At 36.3% G+C, this 17001-nt stretch overlaps 1 protein-coding gene across 1 annotated transcript in view; it reads right to left on the bottom strand.

Moving 5' to 3' along the window:
- The window catches only part of LOC118194573 (guanine nucleotide exchange factor DBS-like), a 381336-nt gene that overhangs the window by 301754 nt on the left and 62581 nt on the right, over positions 1-17001 (bottom strand). The window lies entirely within an intron of this gene.

Raw genomic sequence — 17001 nt, 5'->3', positions numbered from 1 at the left:
AGCAATGCTTGCTACCAGGAAATTGCCGACGAAATGAAGGCTCTGGGAGGCCAAGGAGCACAAATGCGAGGCAAGATAGGATGATTGTTCGCCAGGCCCGAACCGCCCCAACGTATCATTGTCGACTATTTAACGCACTACAGCCAAGTCTATACCTCCCATGGTAACGTCCACCATCTCACGCCGCTTGTCTGAGGCGGGGTTACGCTTATAGAGGCCTTTAAGACGTTTGCCTTTGACTCCACAACATCGGTGGAGTCATCTGGAGTGATGTTGCAGTCGATCATCATGGCTGCAACCAGACTGGCATCGTATAGTGTTCGGCGATAAATCCCGCTTCAATCCTGAAGTAGATGACTACCGTGTTCGTGTCTGTAGAGGATGGGGCCAGCGGTCCCAATCAGCCTTTGTTTTATAAAGGCGTACAACCGTACCCCTGGTGTGATGGTGTGAGGCACTATTTCTTATGACAGCAGGTTATCTTTAGTCATTCTCAGTACATCTTTAATAGTTCAACGATATGTTGGTACCATCCTGCGGCCGGTTGCATTACTTTTCATGGCACATCATCCTGGGGTCATTTTCCAACAAGATAATGCCAGGCCACATACTGCTCGCATATCTCTGAACTGTCTCCATGCGGTTGATACTCTTCCTTGGCCAGCAAGGTCACCAGACCTTTCACCAATCGAACATGTCTGAGACAGGGTAGGCCGCCAGATACGTGCACTACAAAATATCGCAGATCTGGAGCGACAACTGATGAATGCCTGGCAGAATGTGTCGCAGGATGACATTAGGAACCTCTACCACTCCTTGCCTTGACGAATTCAAGCCTGCATTGTTGCCATGAGTGGTTCGACCAACTTCTAATTTGAACACTCAATGTGTGATTGTGAGCCGTGAACAGGTACTATGACCTTGATTTTTTAATCATTTTATTATCTGTGTATGAGCTATACACATATTCAGTTTCATCAAAAACAACCCCTTCATTCCTGGGGCTTCGATTTTTTTTTTTTTTTCAAAACAGTGTATTTTCCAACCCCAATCTTGAGGGAGAACACCCCGGAAGGATCCGCGGGTCTCACTCCTTTCTCCACTACCACCAATCCACACAAATTGCCGATAAACTGAAATTGCTTGAGTGCCAGCACCTTTATTGTTTAGCTTATTAAGTCGACGACTTAGTGATCTTTATAAGCGAATCCCGAAACCTTTATGAAAGTTGCATTCTTCATGGCATAAATTGAAATTTTTTAGGTGCCAGCACCTTTCTTGTCTAGCGTATTAAGTCGACGACTTTGATCTTTATAAGAATCCCGGCACCTCGATGAAAGTTGAGTTCTTCATGACAAAAATAAATTCTCAAGGGTGCCAGTACCCTTTATAAAAGCTTTATAAGAGTGCTGGGCACCCTTACGCGACTACTGTCCTAGATCTTCAAAGGAACTTTTCAGAATCTTGACGAAGGTTGAAATTTTCATGGTACATACTGAACTTCATAAGGGTGCCGGGCACCTTAGTGTTTTAATGGTGGGCACGCTTGTACCTTGGCGGAGAATGGTCAGCTTTCATTAAGGTGAGGACATATTTGTGCAAATTGGCCGCACCAGTCATATCACACCTATCTGCCCAGCTAAGAAGCATCATTATATCATTATTTTTTCTTATACAATTTTGTTTAATGATATATCGTATAACAATTAAATAATATTTAACATGCAGCCTTATAACATCGTTATTAAATAAAAATAGTTTTCAACATGAAGCGGTTTGTTATCTTGTCCTGAAGTATTTTCTTTGAAAAAGAAGAAATATAGCTATTTTTGAGAGATTTAAAATTCTTACATTTCTTTAAAATTGGTAAAAAAAGAGTTTTCTAAAAAAGCACGATTTTCTCTTTAATTTTAACAAAAGTCAGGAAAGAGAAGGTAGAAGATCTGACAAGAAATTCTGTCTCATTTTGAAAGCGTTAAGTGACAGCATTGCTTCACAGTACGTTATAATGCAGCTCCGAATTTGAAGTAATTGCCCAGAAATGTAAGTTCCCCCCTTTTGGCGCCAGATTAACTGGCGCCAAGCTTGTTATTAGATAATGCACGACTCGCTTTCTGTCTAACAATAAGCTGAAACTTTCTGCTGCCGCTATGAGATTTTGATGTCATGTCAACGAAAATAAATCGTTCAAAGATAATTTTTTACTATTATTCAACAGTGACTGAAAACTACCGTTACCAAAACTCTCCTCCTTAAAATTATTTTTTAATTCACAATTTTTTTAACCAAAATCCAATTATCAAACGTCTTTATTATAATATTGCTTCGATATATCACGCTTTCAGGCATTACGCGAGTGTTGCCTAAAAGTACTTCAGAATAAAGTAATTATTCAAGCGTTATGCTTCTTAATTTGGATGCCAAGTTTTTTCTTATTACAAATAATATCCGGGAGGAGTGGAACGGAGATATCCGTTTTTACCACTATCGAATGCAATTTACCGATGTTTTTGAATGCGTCTGTTCTTCATGACAGTTTATGCCACGAAGAATGCAATTTTCATCAAGGTTTCAGGATTCGCTTATAAGGACAGAATAAAGGACTCTTTTTCCCAAAACGGGTCGCAAAAAGGATGTCTGTACGCATGTACGCACGCTACTCGCATAACTCAAAAACGAGTAGCCTCAGAACATTGAAATTTCGTATACAGGACTGCTATAACATGTAGATGGGGACTTCGTATTTTGGTTGCAATCGGCCGCACCTAAAGTATATCAACATATTGTTACGTTTTTCTTTTCTGACAGCAGTTGTTACGTTATTTTCTTTACAGGTTCGTGCAGATTTGGAGTAAATAACGACGGCACTTGATGAACTATCGAAACACACTTTATTTAGCCAATATTAGTCAGGACAGCTCCAAAACGCTTTTACAGTCGTCGAACTGTTATAAACAAGTTAACACGTTCAGCGACACAGCCTTCACGCTGTCAGGCAATAACGGTGGCGACAGCTTCACTGCACCAGAGTACAGCTCCCAACTCTGCTCGGTCGTTCTCGGAACTCCACGTACTCTCGAGACTCTCCATGCTACAGCTCTCGATGCACTCGACGACACGCAGAGCACGGCTCCCGACTCTTCGGTTCAGTCGTTCCCGGAGCTTAACACACTCTCTCGACGATGCGCTAACCGCGATACACTAAGAGACACTTCGATACACTCAACGACCCACTCGGCACTCGCTGCCCGGCTGTCAAATCAATCAACTCCGCATGGACTGACTAACTCGAGGCACTCTCGATACTAACTGACTGCGGACCAGCAGGGTTTATATAGCTTTCGGCTTGTGTTAGAGAACATTCTGGGCTAAACCGGTAAGAATTCCTTCCAGATGGTTCTCCATCCGTCCATGACATATCGCCAATTTTCAATTTTGTCGCCAAATGGGAGATTTTTGCCAAATGTGGCAAACCTGCCTTCCCTTGCCATTTTATGGAAACCCTAAAACTACTTTGCGGAAAAGCTATCTCACCGCGCCTGGACATTTCGTAACAATATGTTACGGTGAAACACAGAAATCTGGAGAGTGTCGACTTTTCACCGGTGATATCAACATTCACCTAGTCCCTTGGTGTATGTCCGAAATAGTTTCCAAATACTCTTATTTCTGACTTACGCCGGTAAATGTCGATATTCACCATGTACTAATGGTGAATGTTGAACACATAAAGAATATTATATTTTCTTCTCCTTAATTCAATTACGAAAAAACGCACTTGAGACTTAAAATAAAAACTTAAGGACTTAAAACACACAGTGCATTCAAAATGAGAAAGGAAAGTAATAGAAGTTAAAAACTTACTTAATTATACAGTACGTTCTAAATGAAAAAATAAAATAATAGTAATAAAAAACTTACTAAATTATGTGATTCAAATCTTATGCAATATTCGATCTTTCACCGACGTATTTGGTGAATGTTGACATTCTCCGGTGAAAGTCGATATTCTCCAATTTCGGTCTTTCACAATAACATATATATGTAATATATTCAAACTCAGAAGCAATGACCAGAAGCAGGAATTTTTATGGCGTAGAAGTGTTGATCCATAATGACTAGGAAATTGGAGGCGAATTTTATCTTCAGCATCATGTTGCGGCTACACACAAGTCGGCACATTAAATGTGCCTGTTCCAAAGGGCTTACGATTGTCGGCATATTAAATGTGTCGACAATCCAAATCCTGTTCCAAAGGGCTCCAAAGGGCATTTTTACGATTTTTACAAAACTTGGCACTTTAGAATAATTTGAGTAGTAGAATCGAAATATGAAAAAAAATTGGAATGTCATTTCCTAAAAAGTCCGATTTTGTGTCAAAATACCTATATTAGAACAATGCTTTATATAAATCTAATACATATCCAAGTCTCGCTTTCGAGACATGAAAAGCGCAAGACGAATTTCGTCAATCAGCCCAGTAAAAAGGGAGATATAGATTTCGTCTCCCTTTTTTTTGCGCAGTGTACCTGGATTGATACACTTACTTCCTAAAGTTAAGCACAAAGATGTAAAATGCAAAAAAAATCAACAAATACTGCTTTGATTGGCACAAAATTCGGCAGGAAAGTAGCATATATATTTATGCATAAAACAAAATCAATAATTATATACAGAAATGAAAACAATATTAAATTTTTGCAAGTTATCAGATAATGGCATACTGGAGACTTAAACAGAATTATGTATAAAGTGAAAATAAACAGCATAAAATGTAAATAAAGGGACATTAATAGAGTATGTGATCCACTCTCATCTGTATACAAAGTTTACACCTTGTGAGCATGCTTTCAATTAGGTGGTCAACCACCGCAGAATTAAGCAGTTGCCATTCTTCTTGTAGAGCAGTTTTCAGCTCAATAAGAGTGGCTGGAGGTGGGAAACGTGAAAATACAGCACGGCCGAGAGCATCCCAAAGATTTTCAATGGGATTAAGGTCGGACGAATATGCTGACCACGCCATACGTGCAATCTCTTCACTCTCCAGGTAGTCATCGACGATGTCAGCTCTATGGGGACGTGCGTTATCGCCCATTAAAACAAAAGTAGGGCCAACTGCTGCAGCGTACAATCTCACAATGGGTTCTAGGACTTCATCTCGATACCAGACAGCCGTCAAAGAACCCCGTTTACCCAAAGAACCCGATTCCGCTTGGCTACAATAGCAATATATCGATCTTCTGCGGAGGTTGCAACCCTTGGGCGACCGGCTACGGGCTTTCGGGTAACTGTCTGTGTGGTTTGGAATTGTTTCCATAAACGTGAAATTACAAAATGATGAACACCGAAGAAAAGAGCAACATCTGTGATTGACTGTCCTGCTTCAATGCGCCCCCACAGCATGCCAGCGCTCAGAATCTTCCATTCGTCTTCTGAAAGTCATAGAAACACGTATGTCTTGAAAACAAATTGTACGAAAGTTTTAAACACCTTCTATCAGCACTTACAATCAACTTCTGTAACACTTCATAAAGCTGGCTTCTTATAAGACTGCCTTTTTTGTATATTTCTTGACATGAAAGCGAGATTGGCTGTTATCTAACATATTTACATACTTACATCTACCTCTGCAGCGAATTGCATTCTCTTCAATTCTGATTGGCTTCCGGAAATTAGCATTTTCCTCTCATTAAATTAGCATTTTCCTCCTCAAATTAGCATTGATTGTAATATGAGATTTCATAGGCTTCCCACCTCATTCAGGTCTGTTCTGCATATCCGGTGTTTTGACCATCTATAGTAACATTATTAAGGTTTGAATGTTTGTGGCTGCGCCATATCTTCGAAGCCTCTTCGCCTCTACTTTTAAAAGGACAGAGTGAAACAACTTGTTGCTTACGGTGTCCAAAGTTTCCTCAATTCGCAGATTTTTTGAGTGGTGCTTGAGCAAGAGCAAGTGCTTGTTCTCTGTATCTGTCATCAACTATAAAGTCTGATCAGTGGCCCAGAGAATATTGTATATTGTTATACTCGGCATTATTTTATTTATTTAACTGTTTAATTTTACATTATTTTTGCATTTAAAAATTTAGAGTTTATTTGTGTTTATTGGTGCTTAGAGATTATTTTGTGTGTATTATTTACTGCCGCAAATTCTGAATAGAAATATTTTATTCTTGCAGAATTGTAAATCATTCAATTCTAAATCCAGCTACGCACGAATTGTTAAAATAACACAATTAAAATGGGGGATGCCGCCTGGATTGTATAGAAGTTAAAGAAGCCTACTGCATTACAGAAAGGCCTGGGTTCGATTCTTGGAGAAGGCAGGAATATTTGTAAACGTATAGTGTCTTTGAGGCATGGGGTGTGGTAGCAAAGAGAGGTCGGAAATCCCTGGACCATACCCCCAAAGGTGCTGTCTCTCAAAATGGGGATGGAAGTAGAAGTCCAACATCCTTGAAGCTTTAGCAGCCAATCTTTCATTGAATATGGACTCTACAACAACAGCAACAAAAAGCGGGATGGGGGCTAAAACGCTCCTGGATGAACTTGGCGACATATTAGTAAACTAAATATGATTTTTAAAATTGCTTTCCTTTAGGGGATTACTCATTTTTATGAGCATCAGTGCAATTATTACGACATAATAAAACTTCCCTGAATGCTAATTCAAATAAAAATACGATTGCTGATAATAAATCCAAATCGACATGAAAATATTTGATAGATGTACTTTAGAGTTTAATTTCATTCATTTTAATCTCTTATGTGAAAGTCATTTTCTCTCTTGGCGGTATTGTAATTAAGAAATCAATATCAGAATTGGTGCCATCTTAGGAATCGGAAAAATATTTCTTTTGTTTGCCTTTGAACTGGAATGCATTACAAAGTAATTACATTCTTTCAGTAATACAAAAGAAAAATCCACATTACTTAAAGCAAACAAGATTTTCCATCCGTTAGTAAATTGTAGAATCTCATTACATTCAGGAATAATTCCTTTGAAGAGTTCTTGATTAAAAAAAGGAAAACGCTTTGAAAGATTTATTCTGAGGGAGAGAAAGCAATTAAGTGATGAAATTTATTCTGAACTAATTTACTTGTATGAATACATTATTAATTTATCGCATGGTTTTGAAAATCAGAAATTGCTTTTTTTTTTTTTTTTTTTTTTTACTTTCTAAATAATTTATGTTTCAGACTAACTTAATTCTATTTATTTTAAACCTAATTTTAAATATCAATCTGTACATACTTATTTAGACTTCTACTAACGTAAATGAATGCTTTAAATCTCAAATTGATTTATTCTAATTAGTTTTTAATAGAAATTTAATAATTTAATAATAATAATAATAAATTATTATAAGTAATAATAATACAATGATTATTATTCACAATAATTACTACTACTTCTTCTACTAATTAATCATAATTATTAGTAATTAATATTTTTACCTATTTTATAGTGTTTAAACAAATACAAACCATAAAAGCGTTGAAACGATAAACGTATGACGAAAACTGCCGATGTAAAACATTTGCACCTTCGCAGTTCACCGTTCGCAGTTCGATGCGTTCACCTTCGCAGACGATAACGCATTGCACGCGGGAGATTGTTGACAAAATGACGAATGCAACATCGCAAGAGAGCTCTGTATAACTTCACGATTTATGGTATCTTACGATTCTGACAAATCTCATGGATTTTATACATACACCTTGGATTTTAGATAACTCCAGAACCAGAAATCCTTCGGAGTGGGGTCCGGAGATCACGATGGCCAAGAAACTGCAATGTCAAGGGCAAAGACTCTACCTTAAAGCATTGTACACTTTGAAAAATTTATAATTCCAATAAAAGTTGTTTGCCTTCGCCTCTTGTGTTGTCACTGGTTCTTTGCAATGCTCTTCATTTCAAATTTTTTACTCCGGCAGTTTTCATCTTAATTGTTTCGTTCCAATGCCATTTATGGTTTCTCAGTTCGCTGATAAATTTGCGTAAGAAAAAAGGTAGGTGTTGCCATTCGAAACTTTAAAAATATTTCTCCTAGTAACCGTAACCATGAGAGCTCTATTGTTTCAAATCATCACAATCTCTAACGCAGATCTTCAAATAACACTATCTGAAATTTTATTTCGGCTGGTTGAGCTTAAGGCTGCTAGAGGTTCATTTATCGGGGAAGTCTCTTATGACCACCCTGTATATGTGTTTTTCTATGCATTCGTGTGATAGTTCAGGTGAGTTGATGATGAATGGGGACAGCTTGTTTTTACTAATGGTTAAAAGGTTTTTCTCCTACATACTTCATTAATTAGATTAATTTTTTTTATAACAATAACATTCCTACTTTTTTCATATTTCAATACATAGTTTAAACCAGAGTTTCTTAAACTGTAAACCGCGCAACCACATGTGGGTCGCTAAAAATTTTAGCAGTTTTCATATTTCTTTAACTTATAATAATTTTGAAATTATCAAATATTTTTACACAATGGATCTGAAAATAGATAAAGATAAGACAATGCAGACAAAAAAAAACCAAAAAATTTCGACGCATTCTTTTTATAATATAAACGTTCATTTTATTTGCTTTGCACGTGACGCTGTCATTTCGTCAGTTACTTATTTAAAATTTTCACATTGTTCTATGTCTTATAATTAGAAATTAAAGTTAATGACCTGAAACTGCAGTAGTATATTACAGTACAAGTGAAAAAAATTGTCAGTTTCACTCACGCGTATGTCGGCTTTGCGCAATGTTTATAGGGCCCACAAAATTTTCGAAAATATTATTGGGGCGGGTGTCCTGGGGTCGCGAAAAAAATCTCAGTGATAAAAAGCAGTCGCGACTGAAAAAAAAAAATTAAGAAGCCCTGGTTTTAACGCATAAATTTTGAAACATACATACAATATAAGAATAATAAAGTAAAATTAGAATAGCATGCAACAGGGTCGAATATTCTTGAAGGAGTTGATTTAAAAATTAAATTAAGCAATTTTATGCCAATTACCAAAAAAAAAAAAAATTATCACTATATCAAGCGCAGCCATTACAATAATTAAAATCGGACTGACTCTTGTTAAGTTAGAATCTGTGATTTTTGTAAAATTAAAAATTTGTAAAATTGAATCTGTGTATTTGTAAAATTAAATCTTTACATTTGTCAAATTAAACCTTTTCATTTGTAAAATTAAACATAATAAGAATACCAATAAATAAATAAATAAATAAATAAACTAAAAAATCTGAAGGGTTTCAGATTTTAGAGGTTGCCCAAAAGGGTTTATTAAGGTTTTTTACACTCTCACTGAGCTCGCAGTTTACCAGTCTGCTGTTACACTCAACTCTTGCTACAACTTTTTTATTTGCTTTTGTTTTTTAAGTTCTATTATTAAGTATTATTTCCTTCGCATTTGAGCCATATGCAGTTCACCAGCAAAATTACAAAAATTCCCGATGTAGTGTTAAGTGTTCGTGTACATTTTCTGTTCTTTTTTTCCCTCCAGTCTTTTCTGAGTTTATCATATATTTGTTCAGTTTATACAAAACCATTTTTTTTTTTTTTTTTTTTTTTTTTTTTTGTCTTTTTCCGTGTGTCACTTTTGTGTGTTTACTACATTAAATATCATGTTTTCGGCTTTTACGCCACATAAAATTCGATTCAACAGCAAAATCACAAACTATTTAAAAACAGCGTATGTTTAAAATTTCGGATTGACAGTCTCGCGAGCTGGAAAATGAAAATGTTTTATTCCATACATTCCGCGTTGCCAGTGCTCGCTTTGAATTCGTTGAGTTTATTAATCAAAAATTCTTTAAAGTTTTACAAAATATAAAATAGATAATAAAAAAGTTCGGAATTCAAAATATGGGCTTCCAGGTACCCATGTTCGGGTGGAGGACTACGTTATTCAAAGTTTGATGCCTCTAGACACTGTTGTTCTTTTACAGAGCGGGAAACATGCATATATATTCATGCAAATTCTTCATCTTTTAATTTATTCAATTATAATACTTTACGATAATATTTGGTGGCAAGAAGTTGAAACGTGATATGCTTTTTGTTGCGTTTCGATGCAAAATGCCGTTTCGACACTAATATCCCATTCCGGACCAACACCCCTTTCGGGATAAAAATTTAATATAAATCTAACGAAACTTTTTCAAAACTTTGGTTCATATTCTTTATCTAATTCTTAAATAAAGTTATTTATGTGCGAACAATTGTATTATGATTACGCTGGTTTACAATTATGATACCATTTTTACGGTTCTCAGGATAGAGCTTTTTAACTGAATGAAGAAGATTCCACGCCAGAATTCGGAAAATTGATTTTATGAACAATGTCATAAAAAAACTCAACGCTCTGGCACTTGAATTTTCCATTTATGACCCATACACAATAAAATGGCAAAACAGGTCTTGCCTGATGATGGTAAATTTGCAAGAATGTTTAAACCGTCTGATTTTTTCTGACTGTTGAGTACCGTCTGATTTTTTTCGAAAAATGTCAATTACTTTTACTTATTGCAAAACTTGAGGACTTCAACAACAGCGCTCGTCCCCCGCCTGATTTGATTGAGTGAACGAGAGCAAATCAACATTACGTCATACAACGCTTGGTACATCATCGGTTCAAAAAGACCTTCTGCAAACATAGCTAACGGGATAGTTCTTCCCGTGAGAGGTTTGCGTCATCTTTCAGTTTGGAACAAAAGAGTGGGCGGGGAGTTTTCCCTATGCGCTCGGCGAGGAATTCGATGACAGAGAAGAGAATAACTTGTTAAAAAAAAATGGTTTGTGATGACGCGCAGGATTCATTGACGTACGTAAAGAACGAAGGCAAGACCTTCATACATCGTCCTTGGAATTAAAAAAGAAATGGCGACTGAGGTAGCTTTACGTTTCAGTTTGACTTCTTACCGGAACCTTAGATATCGCCTCTCAGCAAACAAAGAGCAGGTTATGTTGAAACTGCAATAACTGTAAAATATAATTTAATAAATTTTTATCAAACTTTCTCGTTTTTATCTCCTCGTTTTTCGCTGTAAAAAATATTATCCAAACAGATTTCGTCGAGGCTTTTATAATTTTATAATTTGTTCTAATAATTTAACAGCATTACTACGTTAATTATAAACATAAAATTTAAAGCACTTCGCAGACAGAAACAAGCCGAAACCTGAGAAATTTAAAATGCATTTATTTCTTTTATTTCTTACTGGATTCCATAGTGGAATTTTCAAACTTTTTTGTCCTATGCATCACTTTCACTATTGCTAAACTATCATTCCCCCTCCTACTCCCCCTCCAAAAATACCTATACATATATTTTAAATTTAGATTATTTTTAATAGGTTTTATAAATTAAACAAGTGTAGAAAATGTTGATAAATACCAAAGCTTGAATAAAAGTAATTTTTTATTCTCATAAACTAAAACTAAATACTTAACAGCTAATAAAAGGCTGACCATACCCCCTAAAACTATGCAATCCCCCCAAAAAGTATGAAAAAAAAAAAGCCTTCTCCTTGGTTAAGAATCCCTACTATAAATATAATACTTTAGCGAAATAATCTATAACTGAATTATAGAGCCAACCTTGATCTATTGTATAAGTTAATATAAATAAATGCAAAATATATGCTATATACCCACATACGAAATTTCAATGTTCTACAACTACTCGTTATTAAGTTATGCAAGGTATGTACTTATGTATGTACGTACAAATATCACAAAACAATCCATTTCACACAAATATCACGAAACAATTCATTTCACAATCTGTTTTGGAAAAAAGAATCCTTTATTCTGTACGTGCGTGAGAACGTTAAGCAAAAAAAAATCGCCTTAATTTTGTTGAAATATGATACCCGAAATTTTTCGTGATTACAATACCTCTATTACATAGTACAATGAAGTAAAAATCCGATATGGATAGCACATAACTTCCATACGGCCTATTAAATTATATAAATTTTTTTGCTGCACTTCATTTAAACTTATTTCCATTTCCTCGGATTATTCTAACTTAATGAACCAAACGCTCAAGGAAAGTTGAAAATGACATCAAAAATTGCAAAAAAAAGAAAGTAAAGACACTTTGCTAAGTAAAGGACCCCCACTTCCGTTCTGACTATTGAATTTCTATTCTAAATCTCCAGAGGAATTTTCATTACTTCGTTTTTTTACTAAACCGATACTATTTATTATCAATTTTGTTGTTGTCTTGTCCGAGGAGTCAGTGCAGAGGAGTCAAATAGGACTGAAAGTATCCAGAATAGCCGCAGCAACATCAATAACCTTCGAAGAGTAGAGAAGTTGATGTGAGGGAACTATATCAATACTGAGAAGCCTGGCCAAAATAGCAGGACAATCGAAGAGATGGTCTGGAGAAAGTTGGATATTGGTAGTGACAACAGCTATTATAATTTTGCTGGCCATCAGGGGATATCTTCATTACTTTAAAGTGTTTTTGTCCTCAGTCTGGCTACGGTAGTGGAAATGGCACGGTTACAATTTAGGGCAGGAATGGAGTTCTTCTTAATTGATTGATAGGGAAGTCTTCGGCTGGCTGTTGCGTCAGCATCGGTTAGAGTTAAGCTCTTGGAAAGTTGAGAACTATTTCTGGTGTCTTTGGCAAGGAGATCAGCCTGCTCATTTCAACATGTGCTGGTATCCACTGTAGTGGGCAGATCCTTTGGACTGCAGTAGTTTTGTATACGAGCATGACAATGTCCTGGGTAAGTTGAGAGTTGGCCCTTAGAATGGCTTGGAGCGCAGATTTAGAATCAGAAAATAATAAGAGGCCAATGGAGTTCTGGAGATTGCTAATTTACCAGCTTTCCTACCTCTGCCAATTCAGTTATTGATGGTCTCCAGGATAAGCCTCACAGGTGACAGGTGACGGAGGACGGGGACACCTGAAGTCTAACAAAGGTAAGAAGGTATATGTCCCATGCCCTCCACTATCTTGAACCGGCAGCTTCCGAGTCCCAGGAGGCCTGCCTCGGGAATGGATAAGCCTCACAGAAAAACCGTAGTCTTGCTAGATCTTTCTGCAGCGTTTGACAAAAGTCTGGAGGCAGCAATTAATTGATATTATCCATAGAGCTGGTATGTCATATGGATAAATGACTTTTTAAAAGGAAGAAACTTCAGAGTGAAAGTAAATGGCACGTTTTCGAAAACCCATCACTCTTGGGCAGGATCCCACAGGGCTCTTGGTCAAGCCATTGGTCAAAAGAGCTCAAGATCACTTTAAATCCTGACAAAACTAATTATTGTATTTTATTAACTGACAGGAAAAACAGAAAGTCCTTTCAACCTACTATAAATCTATGTGCCTCTGTAATCAAACGAACTACACAACCCAAGTACCTTGGCATAACTCTTGATGATTTATTATCAATAAAATGTAAAAGTAAACGTAACGCTTTAGTGCAGACCCATTTTTGTCGGACAGAAGTCAAAGTTCTTATAATTTTGTTTTTTCATAACGAATACTAATTTTTACTAAATATATGTATCGGAACTTGGAGAACACATTAAAATTTATATTTCGTCATTTGTTCAAAATTAATTTTTTAAAAATTTGACATTGAAAAAAAAAACGAATATTTTTGTCATTTAAAAAACTTCTATATTTGGAAGTATATGAAAAACAACCAACGATTGCGAAAATTAAGCTGTAGCGGATCACTTTTCAGAATTAAGTAAAAGTTACAAAAAAAAATATTACTTTGCTAGAAAAATAGAAATAGAAAAATTATTACTTTGCTATTTTTAGAATGAAGAGGGAAGCGGAATTAAAAAGCTATTGTTAATTTGTTTTTAAAAAGGTAGATATTTTATATTTTATATAATATATGTAATATATATATACAGTGCTGGCCACCCAAATTGCAACACCAAGATCACTGCAGACAAGAGATATCACAATAAAATTTATTTAGTAGATAACATGTTGACCAAGTATCAAATGATTAAATTTATAAACTTCTGTGAAGTGTGATTCCTTCCAGAATCAGTAGCCAGAGTAGCCGCCATTGTTGAAGATCACCGCTGCCAAACGCCTCGGCATTGATTCAAATAGACTTTGGCTGTGTTCTTGGGGTACAGCAGACCAAGCAGCTTCCACACGTTGCCAAAGTTGATCTAGTGTGGCAGCTTGGGATGTAATCTGGGTCAATCGTTCAGCAACCATGAACCACATGTTTTCTTTCGGCGAAAGATCCAGAGAGCGAGCCGGCCAGGGAAGCAGTTTAATCTGGCGATTGACGAAGAACCCTTGGAAAATGAGTGCTACGTGTGGTCGAGCATTATCCTGTTGAAATATGGCGGTGGACAAGCCCTGAAGGTAAGGAAGGACAACTGGCTCCAACACCTCGGAGATGTAGCGCTGGCTGTTTAAAGTACCGGCAAGGCGTATTAGAGGAGTGCGAGAGTGATATCCAATACCACCCCATACCATAATACCCGGTGCAGGACCAGTGTGGCGGTGCATAACGCAGCTGTTCAGCATCCTCTCTCCACGGGGTCTCCAGACTCGAATCCGACCATCGTGGTGTTGCAAACACTAGCGTGACTCGTCAGTAAAGACATTTTCATTACATTCTGCCGTTCACAGCCTTCTTTCATCGCACCATTGACGGCGGAGACGTCTGTGGTTCTGCGTCAAGGGTAGACGAAGCAATGGACGTCTTGCGAACAGACCACTCTGCTGTAAACGCCGTCGAATGGTACGCGCAGACATTGGAGGATGCGTTACAGACTGAATGTGCTATGCTATGGTTCGCAATGTGACTGAGCGATCCGTCACTGCCATGCGCATGCGATCGAACACGTCGATCCGTCGTTTACTCTCCTGCATCCAATGGTCACATGTCCGCATTACAGTTGTTTGGTTTCGTCCAACACGACTACCGATTTCTCTGAAAGATAATCCACACTTTCGGTAGGCCGCTATCCTTCTTCTGTCGAACTCGGATACTTGATCAAACGATGATCGCTGTTTACTACAAGGCATAATTGATTTTTTTTTTTTTTTTTAAATCACAAGAATTGCTGAACTTCAAATCGTCAAAAACTCCAAGCCTTAAATAGCGCTTCGAAGTGGCGCCACAGGCGCGCGTGATGTGCGTCTGCGCTGAAATTCTAATCATTTGCATGTCTCACCTCAGCTAATGCATTGTAAACTTCATGTTATTTGCATGCTTCTTTCAGGGTGTTGCATTTACGGTGGCCAGCCGTGTATATTACATATATATATATATATATATATATATATATATATATATAGATATATGTAATATATATATATATATATATATATATATATATGCACTTTTGATAATGCCGATTGCAATAAAAAGTGAGGTGCACAACTAGATGTTATAGCAATTCCATATACATGATTTCAAAGTTCTACGGCTAATCATTTTTCAGTGGTTTGTAAAAATGGATATTTCTGCTGAAATCTGAAAAATGAAACCTTTCGCGCCTACAATACTTTCTTTACTACTGTTTTTACTGAATACTGTTTTTACATTAGGAAACGATCTTTTAGTTCATTGCCAAAATCATCGCAGAGTTTGAACATTTCTTCCCTTTTAAAAACAGTACTTCATTTATGCAAAGATATACAAAGACTTTGTAAATATCTTTCGATTATTTCTTTTAAAAATTATTTTTTTAAATCTAAAAAATTTTTGCTTTCCTACATTTCGGAAGAGGCCAACGCCCAGTCGGCCCCCCATTGTGCCCTTTGGAAGGGGGGTAATGAAGATTGATGATTTCGCGCAAATAGGAACGTTTTTGACAACCGCGCAAACAGGGAGACACCGCCTCTCAGTGACCTAGACTCACAATGAGCCCACTCTGGGAACACCTCGGTTCGCCGTCCGATTTTAGGCATGATTTGAAGGTAAAAATTTAAATATAATATAGAATGAGGAGATTAGCCTACAGACAAGAACATAACATAGAAATTTCCTTTCAAATAATCCTTTTATACTCTAAAAAAAATCTGAAAGTTTTCTTTGAAAAATGAGGGTCTTAAAAATCTAAACATGGCTAAAATATATGGACTGGTTTGTGTTGAGCTGCCATCTACTATAAATAAAGAAGGTTCAGAGTAACCTATAGTAATTTTCAAATCTTTTTTTCATTCAATTTTTCTGTGCGTACAGAAGGAAATTTTTAGGTGTGCCCAGACCGGGCACCCTATTCCGCAAAATGTTAAAATACTAATTTAAATTCTGACTAAAAATTTTTTTTCTTTCATGGTTTTAAATTGAATTTGCGTTCCAGTTGGATGGCAGATAGAAAGTTTTTTTTTTTTTATTACAAATTATTACGAATTATTAGTTTATTACTTTGCAGCTTTAGCGCAAACCATAGGCTTTTTAATTTACTTTTAATTACTTTATTTTGAATATATATATATGTGGGGGGGGTGATAAAAACTTGGATATATGTATACACAAGAATTTATTCATTTCTCATTACGGTAGCAATCAGGGAATAATTCTGAAAAATCAGAACACTTTTCTCATTATTTTTCTAGTAAGACTTAATCCAGCGTGACTTTTAATAAATTATGATTATTTTTCTCGCTGATACCATTTTATTAATCAATAAGAGTAGTTAATATCGAAAGTTCTGTTCAAGGATATTGATCTTATTATCACATTGTAAGGCAACTTCTCTCATTCCGACGGTTTTAATAGCATCTATTATGATGATTTATGAATAGCTAATTACGTGTCTACTCACTGATGTAATTGAAATACCGACATTGAAGCAGAGCATTTCTTAAGACTGAAATGCTTCAGCAAACATCTCGCCTACTGACACATCTAGGAATTGATGACAAGAGTACATGACAAGTGCTTATTCTTCAGAAAATTCGATAATTTATCAGCGATTTCGGTGTCACAATTTAGTTTATTCGTTGATTGTTAGATTAATGGAGGTTAACTAGGAAAA

Source organism: Stegodyphus dumicola, chromosome 3 (genome assembly GCF_044657685.1).
Source record: "Stegodyphus dumicola isolate Sdum_Otavi_A_Nest chromosome 3, ASM4465768v1".
In the NCBI taxonomy this organism is placed as follows: domain Eukaryota; kingdom Metazoa; phylum Arthropoda; class Arachnida; order Araneae; family Eresidae; genus Stegodyphus; species Stegodyphus dumicola.
Note: the sequence above shows the minus strand (reverse complement) of the source record. Positions and strands in the feature narration are given on the sequence as shown.